At 43.5% G+C, this 21,217-nt stretch overlaps 1 pseudogene; it reads right to left on the reverse strand.

Moving 5' to 3' along the window:
• Positions 1-317: 317 nt before the first annotated feature.
• Positions 318-21,217, reverse strand: part of LOC100768503 — a 33,945-nt pseudogene continuing 13,045 nt past the window's right edge.

Genomic DNA, 21,217 nt, shown 5'->3' on the forward strand with positions numbered 1-21,217 from the left:
TCACCTCCCAGAGACCCACACAACCTGTGGTGTTACTAGGTCTTAGTACTCCTCTAAGGGTACTAGGCCTCAGTACTCTTCTAAGGGTACTAAATCTCAGTATTCCTCTAAGGGTACTAGGCCTCAGTACTCCTCTAAGACTTCCCTGGGAGTCTTCTTTTCTAAGCTCTAACTTAATAACTCTTAACTTTTCCTTTCCCCTTTTGTATCTCTACTAAAATCCTAACAATGGCAGGTGTGCTTAGGTTTCTAGACCGACCTTACACAGCTTGGAGGCCATTGAAGTAGGACCCTCTCTGCAGCCCTAGGCCCACCTTTCATGTAGCTGGTAATGGCAAAAAGGGAGTATCATAGCTGCCCCTTGCAGAAGACTGAAAACACCATAGGCAAGGGAAGGATTGGGACCAGGAGCTGAAGTCCCCCAAACGTTGGCTGGGCTTTCTCTGGGCCATGTAGACACTTGTGCTGGTAGATGGTTCTGCTGCCCATGGGAAGTACTTGCCCATTCCCTGGAGATATGTCTGGGAGCTGGCTTCCAGGCTGGGTTTGGCTCATCTAGACCTTGGCCCTTGGGGCCACCTAGTGCCGTGTCTTCTTCCACTCCTGGGATATGTGGGCATCTGCCTCCAAGTAGGGATCTAAAACACCATGTTTGCACACTTCTTCATTAGGGCAGCCATTGTGGGATCACATTCCACGTTCTCCATTCCTCCCAGCATGTCAAAACTCCCAGTATGCTTCTTACCCAGGTAAGCACGGGAATGCAACAAGATGGAGAACTGAGATCAGGTGGATGTTGGGCCCAGAAATGGCCATGCCGAGCACCCCACATCCTGTGTTAGAGAGACTGGGCTGGTACTCACCTTTGAAAGGCTTGCCCTAGTAGGACTCACCACCTATGCCTGTTTCTGTAGGGTCACCCCTACCCCTAGATCATGAAGTTCCTGATGGACCTGTGAGAGATGGTGCCATCATAATAGTACTTCTGGCCGAGCTAGATGAAATTCTTTCAGACTCTTGGGGTCAGGTCACAGTGTGGCTCTAGACTAAGGTCTCCCTTGTTGGTGTGCAAACTCAGGTAGCTCTTCATGGCAAACTGGTAGCTCAGTACATCTTCGTCTATGGCAGCTGCTTCATGTGTGGTCTGGCACCAGGGCAGTGCAGGTGAAGGAGGTACTGAGCTTTCCCATTGAATTGGGGGATGGCTTCAGTTGGTCCACCTTTCTTTTCTCAAGCATCTTCTGGTGACTGCTGAGATTTTATTTCTCTTAAATCCCTGTAGAGGAGTTAAAGTGTCTCTCCGGTCTTAGCATTTGTAGATTTTAAATAATAAGATAGAACCTGTCTGGCCTTTGCCTCATCTGGATCTGTTATTTTCAAGTTCTCCACACGGAAGAAATTTGAGATATTGAACTTGTCCAAGAGGGTGGAGTCCTTCCTGCAGGGTGATGATAACTTGCCTGGCAAAAATGGTTCATCAGTCAGCAGTCACTTAGGTTCTTGGCCTTGATATTCAGCTGTACCACTGATTCATAGGTGCAGGCATCACTAGTTGCCTTGACAACCATGTTGTAGGTGTTATCAGTGAATGCAGAGAACAGCTCGGGACAGTGGTACCACCCTTAGGGATGCACAGTTCAGTTTGATGGGGGACTTCTCACTACATTTCTCTTCATTACTGGGGGTGGTCCCATATTTCTTAAGTCATAGATGGGCAGTCCCAGGCTACAGAGAGGCTGTGGTGGTCAAAGGTGAGCATTGAAATTGGTCTGTGTGATATCTGGCTTCTTGTCACTAGAGATGTGAGTGTACTCAGCACAGATAATGTACATCTTATCCTTCTGCTGCTGTTTTTTCTTACAGTGGCTGTGGGGAAATGGGCAGTAAAAGTAATTCTCACTTTCCTTTTTATTTAGTCTGTGACCACACCCTATGGAATAGTACAATACCCAGAATTAAAGCAGGGCTTTTCCCTCTCTCACTAATCTAGAAAATCCCTCCCTGGTATGCATAATGGCTGTCTCCTATGTGACTTTGTCACATCCATAATATTAGCCATCTCAGCGGGATCTTGGCTGGGACTACAATGGAGAAGCCCGGGAATCATGATCTGTGATCTGAAGAATATTCAGACCATAAAACAAAACACCAGAACCACAGCAGCTCTGGGGGCATGCTACAGATGGGGTCACTCTGTAAATTCAGGGCTGTCACCAGCTGCATCCATGGGATATGAAAGGCACTGGATTTGGAAGTGAGACACAGTAAAGTGGGTTCCTTTCTCTTCAATGGGAAGTGTTCACAGGCCCTCTAAACTTTTGTTTTTATGAGGGTTTGTAGCCTGAAACATAACCTCTAATAAAACTAGTCTATCTTGAAACCCTGGTCATAGAATTGTTTACCTTCAGACAAGGTGGGGAATTTTCCAAAAACCACCCTTTTGTGTGTCCCCATGCAGACTTAAGGTGTCATTCTATAAGACCTTAAGTCCTTAGATCAGCTAAAACACACCAACAGAGTCTACTGCAGAAAGTTGTGTGCCACATGTGTCTATCACAGGAGCAACTATCTTTTCTTTATTGAGCAGAAATCATCTTGAAACTGTTGAAGAAAAACAAGCACTGAAAGGGCTCTCTTAACAGGCCCCAACATAGCAAACACATGTTGGAGCATGGCAAGCATGGCCCTGACAGGTTTCCCCTTTTATCCTTCTCCCCCTTGCTAAAAAGCCATTAAGTTAGTTACATTCCTATAGCTAGCCCCCAAGTTTCATTCTCTTATTTAGCCACTGACCGCTCCTGGGACAAAACACCAAGGTGCCACAATAAAAATTCACTGTCTTACTAACATGTCCAATCAGGACCTACCAGCTCACCCTAGCACAGATTCCTGCCTTTTCTCCTTAAAGACCCACTCCTGCAGAAACACCTGCTTGCTGCTGCTGCTGCTGCTGCCGCTGCTGCTTGCTGTTGGCTTTGTAGTCTCCCCCTGCCCTTCTGCTTGCCCCTCCAGGTAATAAATCTCTGTAGTTGTGTGGGTTTTTTTTTCTCTTTGCTCTTTGGGGGCCCACCACCCAGCTCCCAAATAAATACACGGAGACTTATTCTTTTAAATGCCTGGCCTTAGGTTGGCTTGTTTCTAGCTGCCTTTTTTTTTTTTAACTTAATTTATCCCATCTACCCTTTGCCTCTGGGATTTTACCTTTCTCTATTTCTGTGTGGCTGGATGACTGGCCCCTGGCATCCTTTTCTCTTCCTTTTCTCACTCCTCCTCCTTTTTGTTCCTTCTTTCTATTTATTCTCTCTGTCTTGCAGCCTCACCTATCATTTCTCCTGCCTAGCTATTGGTCATTCAGCTCTTTATTAGACCATTAATGTGTGTTAGGCAGGCAAAGTAACACAGCTTCATAGAGGTAAACAAATGCACCATAAAAGAATGCAACACATCTTTGCATCATTAAACAAAATACTCCACAGCATAAATGAATGTAACACATCTTAAAATAATATTCCACAACAAATCTCCTTTATGCTGACAAGTTGGTGTCTGGGTGTGTTCTGTACTGTTGGGGTGGGTGTGGGTGTGGTCCTCCTTTACACTCAGAATAAAACTAAATAAATATCCATTTTTAATGAAAATCAGGTCCTTCCCAAAGTAAAGGCAGATCTCTTGTTGGAATGCTGGTCAAAATGCTGGTAGATAAATAGTGAGGGGGATAACAAAAGCCTAGAGAGTCTCACAGCACAGCCTCAGATGACCCCGCTCTTGCACACTTGGAGTAAACCAGCAAAAAACTCATAGTCATATGTCTGCCACTGCTCCAGCAAGTTCTGCAATGTGAAGTCAAAGTGAAGATTAGTTAATTCTCCACAGAGGTGAACATTTCATTTATTTAGTTTGTTTATTAATTTATTTGTGGTTTTCGAGACAGGGTCTTACTATAGAGCTGTAGCTAACCTGGAACTCACTGTGGAGACCAGGCCAGGCTGGCCTCAAGCTCACAGTGATTTGCCTGCTTCTGCCTCTCTGGTGCTTAGTTGAAAGGTGTGCATCACTATACCTGGCAGAGATGAACATTTTAAAGGAGTTTTGAATAGTCCTTATTTACAAGGTGTGGATTTGAACTAGAGGAATGAAGTCAGTATGCAGACTCCATAGAGAACATGTTAAATAGGCAAGGGAAGCAATATGCTACTTTAAATACAGACTACTTGTTGGCTGTTACACAATAATAAAAAAAATATCCATCAATGTCTTTCATTCTTGGGGCCCAGGAAAAGTATGAGCTGTGCGGCCCTCCCCTTTCCTCATGTTTCTCAACTGGTTTAGCCAGATCCCAGAGTAAATGATAATGACTTTTTCTCTGGGGCACCACCAGGCTAAACCAGAAACCAAAGAAAGAAAGAAATCACATGATAGCTAACCTTTGTTGTAAACTTGACGTCATCTGGAATCAACTAGAACCCAAGCAGTCAAGCACATCTGTGGGGAATTTTCTTGATTGGATCATTTGAGATGGTAAGACCCACCTTAAATCTGGGCTACACCATCAGGTGACAGCCACATAAAAGAACATGAAAGAAGGAAGCTTTTTGCTTTTTGCCTGCTTGTCCTCATTCTCTGACAGGGTCATCCCCCTGTTGCTAAGGTATCACTTTTCTGGGAGAGACTGAGGACCGTCTCAGACATCCAGCCTTATGTATTGAACAACCTACTGGATTCTTGGTCTTTCTGTAAGAAAGCAGCCATTGTAAGGAAGCGGCTGGACAAGCCTGTAAGCCACTCCAGTAATTCATATCAGTTTTGTTCCTATAAAGAACCCGACGAATACACCATACAAACATATTGGAAGTAGACCTTGAAAGACAACTTTAGGACATCAGCCCAGATCAGAATGTGGCCTGACGGATACCTATGAAATAGCCTAAAAAGCCTTGATGTGGCATTTGAAGATGTAAGATAGGGATCAAAAGCATACAAATGTCCCATCCCATGGTGGTCACTCTGATGACCATATCCTCTGATTCTGTAGGCGTGCAGAGATAGAACAGCCCCTCCCCCACCCAGGGAGTGTCTGTCCTGACTTCTTTTCCTCTATTCCTTTCCCTCCACTCTCTGCCCACCATAACGTGAAGTGCTGTGCTCTGCTCTGCACTCCCACTATGAAATAATCTCTGAACCTGTGAGCCAGAATTTCTCCCAATAATTCCTTAGGTGTTTTGGTCACAATGCCATGAGAATGATGCCGTAGGAACAGTCTTCAAATGGCAAACAGACACAACTACATGACACAGTGCTAACTGTAGCTAAAGCATTTCCAAATTTCCTCTTCTTTGGAAGGTTTATATCCACTATGGGAACCTAGGAGCTGCTCCAATTGAGGTGGACCAGAGTGGCTTTAAACATGGAGTAGCACGTCAAAGAAAGGAAAGGGATAGACCAGAGAGAAGGCTCAGAAGTTAAGCATGCACACTGCACTTTCAGAGGACCCGAGCGCTGATAAACTAACTGGGCATCCGTCAATATAGAAGGGGGATAAACTTTCAGTCTATGGATTCAGAGACAGCATTTACCTGCAGTTCAGACTACATTGTGTACCAAGGAGTCCACACTGGTGAAAAACCTGTGGTGGTTTGAAAGAAAATGCCCCCCAAAGGGAGTGGCACTATTAGATGTGGCCTTGTTGGAGGAAGTGTGGCACCTTGGGCTTTGAGGTCTGTTTTGGTGAAGCTTCCCTCAGTGTGACTGTCAGTCAACTTACTTTTGCCTGCAAGATGTAGGACTCTGAGCTATCGCTCCAGTACCATGTCGGCCTGCCCTCTGTCATGTCCAAGATGATCATGGACTGAACCTCTGAAACTGTAAGTGATTAAATGTTTTCTTTATAAGAGTTACTGTGGTCATGGTGTCTCTTCACAGCAATAAAAACCCTAACTAAGACACAACTCTTCTCTAATGGTTTGAATGAGAAATTTCCCCCATAGGCTCTGGCCTTGAACATTTGGTCTCTAGTTGTTGGTGGTATTTGGGTTGTCTAGGACATACAGCCTTCCAGGAGGAATTATATCAGTAGGGGTGATCTTTGAAGTTTCAAACCCTCATGCCATTCCAAACTCTCTCTCTCTCTCTCTCTCTCTCTCTCTCTCTCTCTCTCTCTCTCTCTCTCTCTCTTCCTCCCCTCCTCTCTCTTTCTCCCTGCTTTGTGCTTATGTTTGAAGATTTAAGCTCTCAGCTTTTGATCCTATTATCATGCCTGTCTCTCGTTGCCAGGATGGACTTTTATCTCTCTGTAACAGTAAGCTCAGTAAGTCCTGTATAAACTGCTTTAGATATGGTGTGGGGGGAGTGGAAAAGCCCTGAGTGATTATGTTAGGAGAGAATGAAGCCTGAGTGGATGTGCATTATTGACAAGACCCCAATAGCTCAGACTTATGGGACTTGGCAAAGTCTTCCTTGGGTCAGGCTCAGAAAATTAGCAAAGCCTTCCTCTGGTTTGCATGCAAATGCTGACAGAGTGTACAGACAGCATCAACCTCAGCCTCCTCCTCCAGTCATGCTGAATATGACAATAATGTTTTATCATAACATAGAATAACAAATTACCTTCTGATTCAAAGAAAGTGGGAAAGCATCCCATGCTCCATTTTCATATATTTGAGCATCAGAGAAGCTACGTTGGGAAAAACTTCAGCTTTACATTGATTGTATTAGAGACCAGACCACTCATACTTGGAAGAAAACATATGGGAAATATATGTGGGGAAGCTCTGAGGACCAGAGTCTAATGCTTCCAATGCACTGTGGAAAAACTTTAAAACAAAAAAAGCCTATTCCCTGGGGAAAAAAAAAACTTATGTGTTGGGTGTTTTGCCTGCATACCTAAGGAAGCCAGATAAGGGTGTTAAGTACCCTGGAACTGGAGTTACATGTTTGTGAGCTACCATGTGGGTTCTGGGAACTGAACTCTGGACTTCTGAAAGAACAGCCAACACTCTTAACAGCTGAGCTGTCTCTCCAGTGCACCTTTGAAAGGACATTGGGGTGGCCATTTGAGTGGAAAAGCTCGCTCAAAGAGCACAGGCTGTCATCACTAATATTCTTTGCACCTGAACCTTCCTGCTCATCTTCAGAAAGTCTTGTAGGAGCTAGCACTCCTGCGTTTCTGAGACGTTCACCTTTAAAAACAGTGCCATCTACTGGTTCCATGTACCAAAGCTGGAGGAATGCCCAGAGATGTGTGAGCATTTTGGGAAGAGCTGGCAGACTGCATAGAGTCACCCAGCTACAGGTGGGGCAGAAGCAGTCCAGAAGCTACTGTTGACTGCCTCCTTTGAGCAAGCTAAATCTCAAGAGACTAGTGTAGTAAGTCCAGAAGAGAAAGTCCTGTGGGGAGTGAGGGAGTGGGGTGTAACGGGATGGGACTATGTACTGTGTATGAATTTGGGGTAGACAGACGCATGCCTAAAGTCACACCACATGCTACATTCTTCCCTGGTGGCCTATTCTGCTTAATAGCCACAGGATAAAAACACCAATTTTTGCATGTACATGTCTTTAGCTTTTGAAAATTTCATAAATATGTATAATATACCTTGATCAAACCTACACTTCTGTCTTCCCCTTGAAACTTGTTCCTGGGTACCCACAACATATTTCATTCCAAACCTCATGTCATCTTTAAATTATTATTATTATTATTATTATTATTATTATTATTATTATTATTGCTTTATTTAAGCTTCTGAGTCCAACTAGTGCTCCCTATATGGACATGGCTATTGAGTCATCTACTGGGTCATGGGAACCTACCTCTTCAAAACAAAGTAATTGTTACTTCTCTAACCAATAGTCCCTCAGTGAGCCATGGGACCTATGATAGATCACCATAATCCATGCTGGAATTTTCTAATGACTCAATCTTGTACAGGTAATCACAGCTACTCTGAGTTCATGAATATAGTGGTAATATTGAATGCAAAGACAGCGTTTCACAGCATCCTCCCCATTTTCTAGCTCTTATATTCCCTTCTAAAATGTCCTTTTTTGTAGGCAGGGATGACTGATATAGATGTCACATCTTTTACTTGAGTACCCCTAATCATTCTGGATATTATGGAGGGTTGAGAGTCTATGCACTAACAGTTACCCACTGCAATAGGAGTTGACCAAAGTTGAGAACAGAAGGAATATTTCCATTGCCAGAGTTAGAGATCAGCTTAAGGCATTGTTGGCTCACCCCACATCCATCTTGGGAGCAGGGCCTGGCAGATACACACCTCCAGTCCACATGACCCTGTGGATGAGGCTTTGCTCCCAGGCCTTCTCACCTTTCATGAAGACAATGCTATAGTTGATGTTTAGCTCCATAGGAGTGAAAAATATAGCTGTTTGCCCTTATGTTACCTTCTAATGATGGACAAGCATACAATGCTCTGTTCCTTGGCCTTGATCTCTGTGAGGTAGTTAAAGTAGCATAGCCTTTAATCCCACAACTCAGGGAGCAGAAGCAGGTGGATCTCTGTGAGTTTGAGGCCAGCCTGGTCTATTGAGAGAGTTCCAGGACAGCCAGACCTATGCAGAAAAACCTTGTCTTGAACAACAACCAAAAAAAGTTTATGGGCACAGACCTGATAGCCACCCCAGTATCATCCCCTCTTTGCAATGTTTCCAGCCACATGGTAGCCCTGCACGGCCTCATCCTAAAAGACATTTCTTTTCTCCATGTAGGTGAGATACGCTATGTTCTCTCCTCCTCCATCTGTCTGTATACAAGCACTGACACTGGAGGACATAGCTTATTTCATGACATCAAGTAATACTTTGAACTTGTGCCTGATTGATGAGTTGTCAGTACCTGGTCTAAAATCATGCACTTCCAGCCCAGATCTCTCCCCATAATTGAGGCTATTACTGAGCCAAGAGTGCATCATCCAAAGCAAGAAGTGTGCCTGCCTAGGCTGGCAATAGAGATCATTCCTTCCCAGTCCATCACCCAGGAGAAGGCATCCATGTGCTGCAATTAGGAGTTGATAATTAGCTCACCCAAGCACAGGCCCAGTATCTTAGTCACTGTTCTGTTGCTGTGATGAGACACCATGACCATGGCAACTCTTACAAAAGAAAACCTTTCATTGGGGTTTATTTGCAATTTCAGAGCTTGGGTTCATTATCCTCATGGCAAAGGAGCATGGCCGCATGCAAGCAAACATGGTAGCTAAGAGTTCTACATCCAGATCCAAAGGCAGCAGTAAGAAAAAGACTCTGGGCTTGGAATGGGCTTCTAAAACCTTAGAGCCCACCCCTAGTGACACACTTGCTCCAATAAGACCACACCTCCTAATCCTTTCAAAAGTGCCACTCCCTAGTGACAAAGCATTTAAATCTATGTGCCTATGGAGCTATTCTTATTCAACCCACCACACTCAGCTGGGGCAAGATGTTTTTGACCATAAAAGCACTCAGGATTCCTTTTCAGGGCCGCAGGATGAGCTTGGCAGAGGCGTTTCTGGAGTGCCACTTCTGAAGGGCACTAGACAGGTTGGTATAAATTCAGAGGTAGATTGGCTCCAGGCCACATGAGAGGCCTTCAAGGCATGCTACAATTGCATGGGAATGATGTCTATCCCGGGATTCTAGCTGTCTAACTCCTTCTGCAGCCTGGGTAGGTGTGCCCATTCAGGATATTTTCCAGGATCCACACAGGGAGGATGTGCACCAGCTGTTCAGTGCACCTAGTGTCACAGTTCTGGGGCTGCCACTGAGTGAGGAGGACCTTCTGAACAAAAGACACCTAAGTCTCCTACATGCATTTGAGAAAGGCATGTGAGGACTTGTTGTCATGGGACTGTAGCTTACCATTTTCCAGGAGCATCTTCCACTTGGAAATGCCATAGATGGAGTTCTCATGGGGTCCCACCCCTGGGAGTGCTCCTTCAGTGGGGAGTATACAATGGCCTTGGATGGCAAGGTCATCCAGGGATCATTCCTTGTATTTCTTATCTGGAAGTGTCTAGAAGATGCAGAAGCGCTCATCCAGCATGACCAGTTGGTGCTGTAGAGCCAACACCTTGCTGAGATTGGACATGACACAATCTCACATGTCTTCTGGGCTTGTGGGAAAGGCTGACCACTATATGGTGCTGATGCTGCACCCACTGGGCCCTCTGCTGGCCACACAGTTCTTGCAACATGTGCTCAGTAAGCAGCTGTAGGTTGTGTTCTAGCTCCTGGCTGGGTGATGTTTACAGCTTTGACACTAACTTCCACCCTACTCAGTACTGAGTACTTGTCTTAGTCATTGTTCAATTGCTATGAAGAGACACCATGGTTAAGGAACTCTTGTAAAAGAAAGCATGTAGTTGTAGGCTTGCTTATAGTTTTAGAGATTAGTTTATTATCATCATGGCCAGAAGTACGGCTACATGCATGGAGCTGACAAAGTAGCGGAGAGCTTTACATCCTGATCCTGATTTTGAAATCTCAGAGCCCACCTGCAGTGACACACTTGCTGCAACAAGGCCTCACTTCCTAAGTCCTTTCAAACAGTTCTGCTCCCTGGAGAATAAACATCCAAGTACATGAGCCTACAGGGTCCATTCTTATTCAAACCACAATCTGCTTGTGACTGAGCTGGCTATAGTTGTGGTAGTAACCATGACCTGTCAAGTCACAGTCACCCTGGTCTGACACAGTTCTATTTTATTTAGTTCAGGCCCACACACTGTGGAAATATACTACCCACATACCCACACTTAAGACTTCACCTTCAACTAAGCTAATCAATCTACAGAATTTCTCCCACAAGTGTCCAGAGGCTGTCTCCTAGGTGATTTGGGGTTTAGTCATGTTCATGATGTTAGCCATTATAGCTGCACACACGCCTATGACTAGGAATGATGGCAACTGAAGTGTTCTGAGAAAAGCCAAAGGGCCAGAGGGTGATACAGACAGAGGTACTTGATAGTCTAGAGGAGCATGCTTAGATTTTATTCTGCAGAAAGGAATTTGTACAAACATACCTGCCAATGGTTTGTTGGTTCTAAATTAAATTTAAAATCAAGATGTCATCCAGATAGCTCAGGAGGAATGTAAGCCCTACTGATATTTGTTTAGGATTTTTCCTGCCCCTGCCATTTAGACAGGATACAGATGGAAGGTGGATTCTCAGAGACAAGACTCACCTGGCTAGAAGGATCAGCTCAACTTTAAATTGATTACAGTTTAGTTCTGACTCTCTGGGGATGGGGGAAATAAAGAAGGAAGAAAGGAAAACAAAAAGAAATCCAGGGAAGGTCTATTTCTCCACCTTCCCAAATTTCCAGCTCAGCTCTTTGAATGAAGCAGTTTTGACACAGATCACAAAAAATATGACTTCTTTGTGCCCACCCTCCAACCCACACCCTGCCCCATTTCTAGAACAATTGAATATAGGGACACCCTGCAAACATGACACATTTGTAATCAAAACTATCTGTGACACATCTACTGATATTGGGTTGGTTTTGTGACCCTGTGACATGAGTTATTACAGGCAGTTTGAGAAGTCTAAAATCTAGACGATTCTGGTCTGTCTGCATGGAAAACATGGGTTCATTTTGTGGCCTCAGAACTGGCATAGTCATCCTAAAACTTAATTTGTGTTTATTGCAGAATTGTTTGACTTATACTGGCCATAAGGCATGAGCTGATATTCAGGAAGTCCCAATGTCTACTCTAGCTACCCTGCTCCTGCTCCAGGCTCTTCCAAGAGAGGGGACCCTCCCGAACCAAGACTAGTGTGGTGGGAACCCCAGTCAGCCCCATCTCCATGGGGAGTAAGGAAGGTAAGGGATCAGTCACTGATGGAGAAAGAAGTTTGTGTCATATATGGCTAAATAAGGATTACTCCCAAGAGAACCAAGGTGGAGGCTTATATAGTGGGAAATTACCAATACGGAGCCAAGTGGAAATATAAGGGTATTTAATAGGGAAAAGCCTCACTTACAGAGCAACCTAGCCAGCCGGCGTGGCAGCGGTCTGTACGAAAGCCCAAAAAGTGAAACCGAAAGAGAGACCGCAATCCCCTTCAAGTCTCGCTCTACATCACCCTGACCACGCCCTCGAAAGCGTGGTCAGGCACACCTGTACCCAGCTCCTAAGTAGGCGAGGCTACAGCTTCCCCTACAGGCTCATGCCTTCACTGTGAAGCCAAGAGATAATGCAAACTAGACCCTTTGAGCTGATCATCTCCCCCAGAAGTAAGGATGAATGAGACCCGAATCCTTACTCTATCATCCTGGGAAAAGGTCGTGAGGAAGGTGCTCCTCTGCTCCATGGCTTCCTCACCCTACTATGGGCTCTCTGGCCCTTGAGCTGTGAGTAGTTCCTTGTAGGCACAAGGAAGGAGGCTCTCTGGGGGAAGGAATACTTGCTTACTTTCCTGTTTCTCGATCTGTTCTAGCATGAAGGCAAAACCAAAGTAGGCCTGAAATTTTCCAATACAGAGAAAAGAAGGGATACCAAGCCTGCTTTGAGTTTGAGGTTGAAAGTGCCTGAAGTAGGCTGAAGAGATGGCTCAGTCATTAAGAGCACACACTGCTCTTCAGGAGGACCAGAGTTCAATTCCTAGCACTCATATAACAGCTCACAACTGTCTAACTCCAGTTCCAGGGATCCAACACCCATAGCAAAACAGCAATATACATAAAATTTAAAAAAATTTTTTTAAAGTACCAAGCAGTGGTGGAGAAGATGCCATTTATGCCCTTCCCCTATAATGAGATTGGTGTCTACCTTGGTTACCATTCCTAGAGCCTTCATCCAGTAGCTGTTTGAAGCAGAAACAGGCACCCACAGCTAGGCACTGAACCATACTCCTGAAATCCAGTTGTGGAGAGGGAGGAGGGATGAGCAAAGGAGCCAAGATGGTGCTGCAGAAACAGATGACCTGACTTCGTGAGAGCATGGAGACCCTAGTCATAAACCTGGGGAAACAGTATTGGACCAAACCAAGCCCTCTGAATGTGGGAGCCAGTCAGGAGGCCAAGACAGTCTATGGGACCTCTAACAGTGGAGCTAGTCTTTATCCCTAGAACACAAATGGACTTTGGGAGCCCATTCCCTATGGAGGGTTACTGTTGCAGCCAGATACAGCAAGGAGGGCCTAGGCCCTCCCCCGAATGATATGATGGACTTTGAAGGTCCCCTGTGGAGGTCCTCACTATCCTTTGGGAGGAGTTGGGGGATGAGTTGGGGGGTTGGTGGGGAACATGGGAGGATGGGAGGGTGAGGGAATGGGGGGATGGATATGTAAATATGAGTAGTAAGTATTTAAATAAAAAGAAAAAATATGCCTTAAAAAAGTACTTAAGTACACACAAGTTGGCACTGCTATGAGTTAAGATAGGTGGACAAATTTGGCTTGTATAGGAAAATTTCATTGGGTGCTGTTACCCTTTTGTGGGCAGGGCTGCTTCAGCTATTCATCCAGAACTCACATGCCTACTTCCGGGGTGATAGGACAAATGCTCTTTCACACACATGCATCTTCCCCTAGCCCCTGCTTCTGCTGTTTGTGTATGAACAACCGAGGGATGATTGGGGAAGAAAATGGCAAGACTGTTGGCTGTGGGGCTGTGGGTAGGGCTCAGTGGTACAAGACTTGCCTAATACACCCAAGGCTCTGGATTACATCCCAATCACTGTATAAGCCAGTCCATGAAGTAAAGGCATTTAAGAGTTTTCCATCTATGTGCATCTAGTGCTAAGGTGGATAGACCTATAGAGACCATGTGATTTGCAAAAGCCAACAGCAGATGTTAGCTAAGCTGTTGCCAGTAACAGCTAGAGGCAAAGAAGAATCAGCCAGCTTGGGATCCACTCTGGATCCATTCCCTTTCTGTCTCTCAATAGAAATGAGCAGGCTTCTAAGAAGACATCACAACAAAACATAACAAAATAAAATATAGTAAGAGCCATTACATTCAAGTTGGACATGGTACATCAACAGAAGGAAAACAGTCCCAAGAGAAAGCACAAGAATCAGAGACCTACTCGTTCACACACTCAGGAGCCCCATAACAGGTTAAGATTTTGGTTTACTCCTCTGGCTTCTTTGCAAGTTTTGATTGGTTGGTTGGTTTTGTTTGTTGTTTTTTGTTTTATTTTGTTTTTTGTTTTTTTTTTGTCTTTGATTTTCTGCAGATTAGAAATATGCTTAGGTACAACTTTTTGGTATTTCTCTTGTTTCGTGTTCTATAAACTCAGGCCTTGGTTTGACACTTGCTCTTAGTTGTGGAAATCCTCAGCCATTGTTGTTTTGAGCACTCTTTCTACTCTACTCTCTTCCCATTATATAATACTACACACTTCATTACATGCTTTAAGATTGTTCCTCTGGAGCCGGGTGTTGGTGGTACATGCCTTTAATCCCAGCACTCAGGAGGCAGAGGCAGGCAGATCTCTGTGAGTTCGAGGCTAGCCTGGTCTCTAGATCGAGTGCCAGGATAGGCTCCAAAGCTACACAGAGAAACCCTGTCTCGAAAAACAAAACAAAAAACAAACCAACAAACAAAAACCAAGAAGACTGTTCCTCTGGAAAGGTGTGGTGGAGGATTCCTGTAATTCCATGCAGTGGCAAAGCAAGAGGATTAGAAGTTCCTGGAATTACAAGCATCTCCTTTCTCCGTGAACACTTTCTTATACTATTCCTCTGATGATTCTATCCCTGCCAGCTCTATCTGGGGTGAGTGTCTGGATGCTGAGTCTCCTACACTGGCTGTCTATAATTCACACCTTTCCTATCCTGTTTTTGCATCCTTGGGTGTGTTTTGTTTTGTTAGTTTTCTTCTTCATTTAGCTAACACAATATACTGTTATCAATAGAATAAGAGAAACGAAGCCCAGCACAAACATTTCCCCGACCTCTCCTGATACAGGACACAGCAATAAAGGCTCAGCAAAGTAGAACAATCAGAATGCATCTCTGGCCTGGAAAAGACATCATCTATGCAGAGCTCACACCTTTCCTCACACTCAGGGATGAAAGACTGGATCCTTTCTACTTCCTTTCTACTAAGACCAGGAATAGACAAGGATGACACTCATGTCTTTTAGTCAATGTTGTCTGGAAGGTTCCAGCCAGGGCACTTAGGCAAGAAATGGAAATAGAGTAATCAGGATTGGAAAGGAAGAAGTAGAACTCTAATTTTCAAATGCCTATGACAATTTTTGTAGAAAATTCTAGTAATCCACTTATCAAATAAGCTATGCAAAGTTACAGGATTAAACAATTGATTGCAGTTTTCTAAGTTAGCAATGAACAATCTAAAAATGAAACCAAGACACCAGTTCCATTTACTATAGTTACAAAGAGCACAATGTTTTGGAATTTAGAAGAAAGCAAATGCAAATCTGTATTCTTGAAGCTACAAGGCATCATTAACTGTGTCAATGAGATAGCTCAACAGATAAACTCACATGCCATTTATGACCCAACAATCTCAGTTTCACATACACGCACAATAATAATAATAATAATAATAACAATAATAATAACAATAAATAATAATAAACAACACAGATAAAGAAGTATCATAGAAATATTTCATATCTCATAAATCCAAAGACAGTTGAAGTAAGATTTTACACTCAGACTGGCTAAACTGACTTAAAACTGGTGACCATTCTCTTGCCTCAATCCTGGGACTACAGAAGAAGCTGCCTATACTACCACCCCTGGTAAGTTAATATTATTGAGATAATAATAATTCTCAAATTGATGAACAGATCAATACAACTCTTATCAAAATCTCAGAGACTTTCTGTTGTTCTTGTAGCAGAAATTGAGAGAAGGACCCCAAAATTTGACTAGAAACTCAAGGAACTAGATAGCTATCAAAAGGAATGGAGTCTCAGACTGCCTGAATTTGAACACACCACACAGATAAAAGCAAAAGAGCACATAGTGTGCGACTCTTTATGTGAAATATGCAGACTGGACAGGTCTACAGTGATGGAGAGTAGATTAGTGGTTTCCTAGGCTTCGTTTGAGGGAAATGAGAACCTTAACTGCTGACGGATCTGAGGTTCTTTGTGTGGTGAGCAAGACTTTCTAAAGTAGATTGTGGTTGATGGGTGCGAAGCTTTATTGAAAACTAATTCAGTTGTGCACTTGAAATGAATGAATTGAATCATGCATGGATTACGTTTAGATAAAGTTGCTTTAAAAAGGAATTTAAGACAGTACATAGGAAAAAATCTTTTGGAAGTGGTACAAAGGGGCTTGAAAGAGAGCCCAGTGGCTAAAAGTACAGGCTGCTCTTTTAGAGGACCTGGGTTTGATTTGCAGCATTCATCTGGTGGCTCACAACCATCTGTAACTCCAGTTCCCAGGGATCCAATACCTGTGTGGCCTCTGTGGACATTATATACATGGAGCACACAGACTTATAGGCAGGCAAAACAGCCATATACATAAAATAATTTTTATTAGTTCATATTAGGAACAAGCTTGTTTCACATGTCAATTCCTTCTCCCTTTCCCTCTCCCTCCCCTCCCCTTTACCCTTCCTACCCGCCACCCCATCCTCCCTCCATTCCCCAGGCAGGGTAGGGCCCTCAACGGGGGCTCCTCAAAGTCCACCACATCATCCTGGGCTGGCATAGGTCCTTCACCATGTGTCCAGGGCAAGAGTGCACCCCTTCAGGTGGGATGGGCTCTCAAAGTCCCTTCTTACACCAGGGAAAAATACTAATCCACTACCAGGGGCCTCCTAGAGTGCAGAGGCCTCCTCATTGACATCCATGTTCAGGGGTCTGGATCAGTCCTGTACTGGCCTCCTAGACAGCATCTGGGGTTGATGTTCCCCCTTGTTCAGACCAGCTGTTTCTGTGGGTTTCTCCAACCTGGTAACAACCCCTTCGATCTTTGTTCCTCCCTCTCTGCAACTAAATTCCAGAGTTCAGTTCAGTGTGTATCTGTGGATGTCTGCCTCTGCTTCCATCAGCCACTGGATGAGGGCTCTAGGATGGCACACATAAAATAATTTTTAAAAAGAAAATCAAATTTTTCTTTTTAAAATTAAAGTTATTAATTTATATGTTAATCATTAAAAATCCTGATGAGAATCTTTCAATTAATGAAGTGTTCTGTTTGTTTCTTTTGCTTTCCTGCCTGTTTCTTCCTATATATTTCTTGAAATTATCACTCTTTTTGTTGTTGTTTGTTTTCAAGATTGGGGCTTGCTATGTATCCCCAACCCCCCTAATGGACTGTACTTACCATATGGCCCAGGTGGGCCTTGAATTTGTGGCCCTGCTTCTGTCTCAGCTTCCTGAGTACTGGGACTGGTGTGTGCTGCAACACTCAACCTATTATTTCCAAACACTGAGTGCATGTTTTCCAATATTTTGTGATCCAAAGCTGTTGTCCTTTACATGTGGACTCCTTTGATATCAATTCAGATAGCCCCAGTTGTGTGATGTGCTGAGATTTTATTTGTGTATTTTATTTGTTATTTTTAACAAGTAAAGTTTGCCTGAAGATCAGAGTGCGGAGCTAGCCACCAGTTAACCATAAAGATCAGGTAGTGTTGACACACATCTGTAATCCCACTACTTGGGAGTCACACACCTTTAATCCCTGGACTAGGGAAGTAGAGACAGGAATGGATATGGCTGTGCAGACAGAGGAATATAAAGCAGGAGGAGACACAGTTAATTGGATTCACTCTGAGGTTCTATAGACACAGTATTCAGCTTGTGTTCCTAGAGACAGGATTGCCCACTTGGTCTGAGGATTCAGGAGAGGTAAGAACTAGTGGCTGGCTGCTCTGCTTCTCTGATCTTTCAGCATCTATGTCAGATTCGGGGGTTTTTATTATTAAGACCAAGTAGAATTTGCACTAGAGTGTAAGCTATCTTTCTCCCCAGTTCCCCCTCTCTCTCTATTCTATCTCCCTTTCCCCTTCTCTTCCATGTTGTCTTAGTTAAGGTCACTATTGCTGCCATGAAACACCATGACTGAAAAAGCAAGTTGGAGAGGAAAGGATTTATTGGACTTACACTTCTACACTGTAGTTCATCACTGAAGGAAGCCAGGACAAGAACTCAAACAGGCCAGGAATCTGGAGGCAGGAGCTGATGCAGAGTCTGTGGATGGGTACTGCTTACTGTCTTTCTCCTCATAGCTTGCTCAGCTTGCTTTCTTATAGCACCCAGGGCCACCAATCTAGGGATGGCACCACCCACAATGGTCTGTGTCCTCCCCTATCAACCACTAATTAAGAAATGGCCCTACAGGCCTGCCTACAACACTATTTTATGGAGGCATTTTCTCAATTGAGGCTCCCTCCTCTGATAACTATAATTTGTGTCAAGTTGACATGAAAAGTGGTCCTCCTCTTCCTCCCCATCCTCTTTCCAAATGGATTTCCTCTTGAATTTTTGAAGGCATAAGGTTAAGAGTTCAATGTTTTCTTAGCCTATAAAACATCCAGAAATAATTGTGACTATTTTTCTTTTTGTATTAGACGTTTCTTTCTTCTCCTCTTTCCTTTCTCTTCATATTGTCCCTATGTCAACAGGATAAGGAATCTAAAGAATGTATGCAATTTGGTCCTTGTGACATGGCTATTTACCACCTTCCATAAGAAAGGCAGATGGTCTGTCTTCTCAGATGTTTTTAGGAGATATATAAATAGTAATTTTCAAGAGAGCTTAAATTAAAAACATTTCTGTCTTTTGATATGGCCTTGCTGTATAGTTGGGCTAGTCTCAAACTCTATATTACTGTCTCACCCTCACCAGTGCTAAGATTACTATGCCACTACACCTGGCTAAAAAACATTGCTTTCTATTATGACTTAAGCTTATTTATCTTAATATATTAAATTTTCCTTTATAATGCATTCTTAGTCTCTGTTTTTTTAGTACTTATGTGGTATATGTGCTTGGATGCACACATATTTACAGCATATCTCACAAATTAATTCTACAAATTAAGGATGTATAGTTTGCACTAAAATTAATTTATTCAGAGCATGTGTGTATACATACACACATACACACAGACAACACACAAACACAGACACAGAAAGACACAGACACCCCCACACCCACACACACAGAGGGAGGGAGGGAGGGAGGGAGAGAGAGAGAGAGAGAGAGAGAGAGAGAGAGAGACAGAGACAGAGACAGAGACAGAGAGACAGAGAGAGAGAGAGAGAGAGAGAGAGAGAGAGAGAGAGAGAGAGAGAGAGATGGTTTCTCTAGGTAGCACTTGCTATCCTAGAGCTTGCTATGTAGAGTAGGCTGGCCTTGAATTTACAGATACTGCCTGCTTCTGCCTCCAAAGGTCTGGGATTAAATGTGTACCATGCCTGACAAAACACATGTTTTTACATGTTTTTAAATTTAATAGCTGAACACATTATTTTAACTATATACTGGGAGTGTTTTTATATTAAATTCTGCAAATGCATGGGCTGAAATTAGCTAAGTCAACACCACCTTGAACTTCAAGTTGGGCACTTTTAGAAATTCTCCTTTGGGGTTCGATTACTATTTATATTGGAGTCTAAATTCTAAAATGAGCAGTCATTCTCCTGACTGTCAGTTCAAGTGCTGACATCCAGTAGCTACGCACTCAATGTTTAGACAGGCAGAAGGAAATGGAGCAGTGAGGCAATTATCTCCATCTCCCTCCCACACGCAGTCTTTGAAAACAGCAGAGCAAATAGCTAGTTGTCTCCAACAGTTGAGTTCTGTTTCCTCTGCCCGGAATGTGCAAGTGATTGCATAGTTCTTTGTGTACTTTTGCCTGTGTTCTGAACCTCCCATTGGACTTCAACTGTTCATCACAGTCTTCTGTGCTCATGAAATAAACATGAGGATTGTCTTGGCCACATCCAGCTGTGAGGACCCACAGCCACCGTCAAGCTTGAGCTCAGGAAGGTTTAAGGATAATTTCCTCTGTGGCGTTCTCATGATCATCAGGAGAAATGTCATAATGATAGGACTGTACATAAATATAGAAATTAATCTTTTTAAAGGGGAATGTGGCATTAATATTTGAAACTGGGAAGGGGTTGACATTCCCAGGGCTCGAAGGAGACTTAGAGTCCATTAAAGGTAACTGTACCATTGAGTTATACAGCCAGTCTCCAAGACTTGTATGTGTGTTCATGTGAACACAGAAGTGTATGCACAGGAGCAGGGTGGGGGTGGGGAGTGAGAGCCATCTTCCTCAATGGCTCCTTACCTGAGACAGGGTCTCCTATTGGCATGCTAGCCTGCAAGTCCCAAGGATCTTCCTATCTATGCCTCCCCAATTCTGTAATTGTACTAGTACAGTGCCCCATCCAGCTTTGTAATATTTTTTTTTAATTTTATGTGCATTGATGTTTTGTCTAAATGTATTAATGATGTATAAGGGTGTCAGATGCTTGGAGTTAGAGAGAGTTGTTAGCTGCTGTGTGGGTACTAGGAACTGAACCTGGGTCCTCTGGAAGAGCAGTCAGTAGTGCTCTTAACTGCTGAACCATCTATCCAGTGCCCCATCCAGCTTTTTATGTGGGTGATGGGGACTTGAACTCAGGTTTTCAAGCTTATGTGACAAAGGTTTTACAGACTGAGCCATCTCCTTAGCCAAGTCCTGACATTTTAAAGTGCCAAACTTTGCCCAGTTTTGGGATGTCACACAAATTCTAAATACGTTGCTGTGCAAACTTGAAGACATAGTTTTACTAGTCCTTCCATAGTGTTTGTGTTTTGTTTTTACGGTTTTTATCCAGGCAAGGTTTCTCTGTGTAGCCCTGGCGATCCTGAAACTCACTCTGTAGACCAGGCTGGCTTCAAACTCACAGAGACCCACCTGCCTCTGCCTCCTGAGTGTTGAGATAAAAGGTGTCCACTACCACTGCCCAGCAAATCCTTCTACAGTGTTAATCATTAATAACTGCCCCTTGTATTTTAGTGTCAGCATTTGTTTATTGGCCCAGTCTTGCTAGACACCCTGGAAACAGTAAGAGTTTCACATTTCAACTTAGGAGTTTATCACTAAGAGGTAAGTTGCAAAACCATGCTAACAGTCTTTTCCGAAGTAAAACTATCAAGTCGGAGAAGGGGAAACTGTACTCTTTACTATTTTTATAATGTTCAAATTCATAAATAAAAGTTGATGACTGTGCAAAGAATGTCAGTGAGGGAAGTTACCCGCATGCAACTCTTACAGTTCTGA

The sequence above is a fragment of the Cricetulus griseus genome, chromosome 3 (assembly GCF_003668045.3).
Source record: "Cricetulus griseus strain 17A/GY chromosome 3, alternate assembly CriGri-PICRH-1.0, whole genome shotgun sequence".
Taxonomy (NCBI): Eukaryota; Metazoa; Chordata; class Mammalia; order Rodentia; family Cricetidae; genus Cricetulus; species Cricetulus griseus.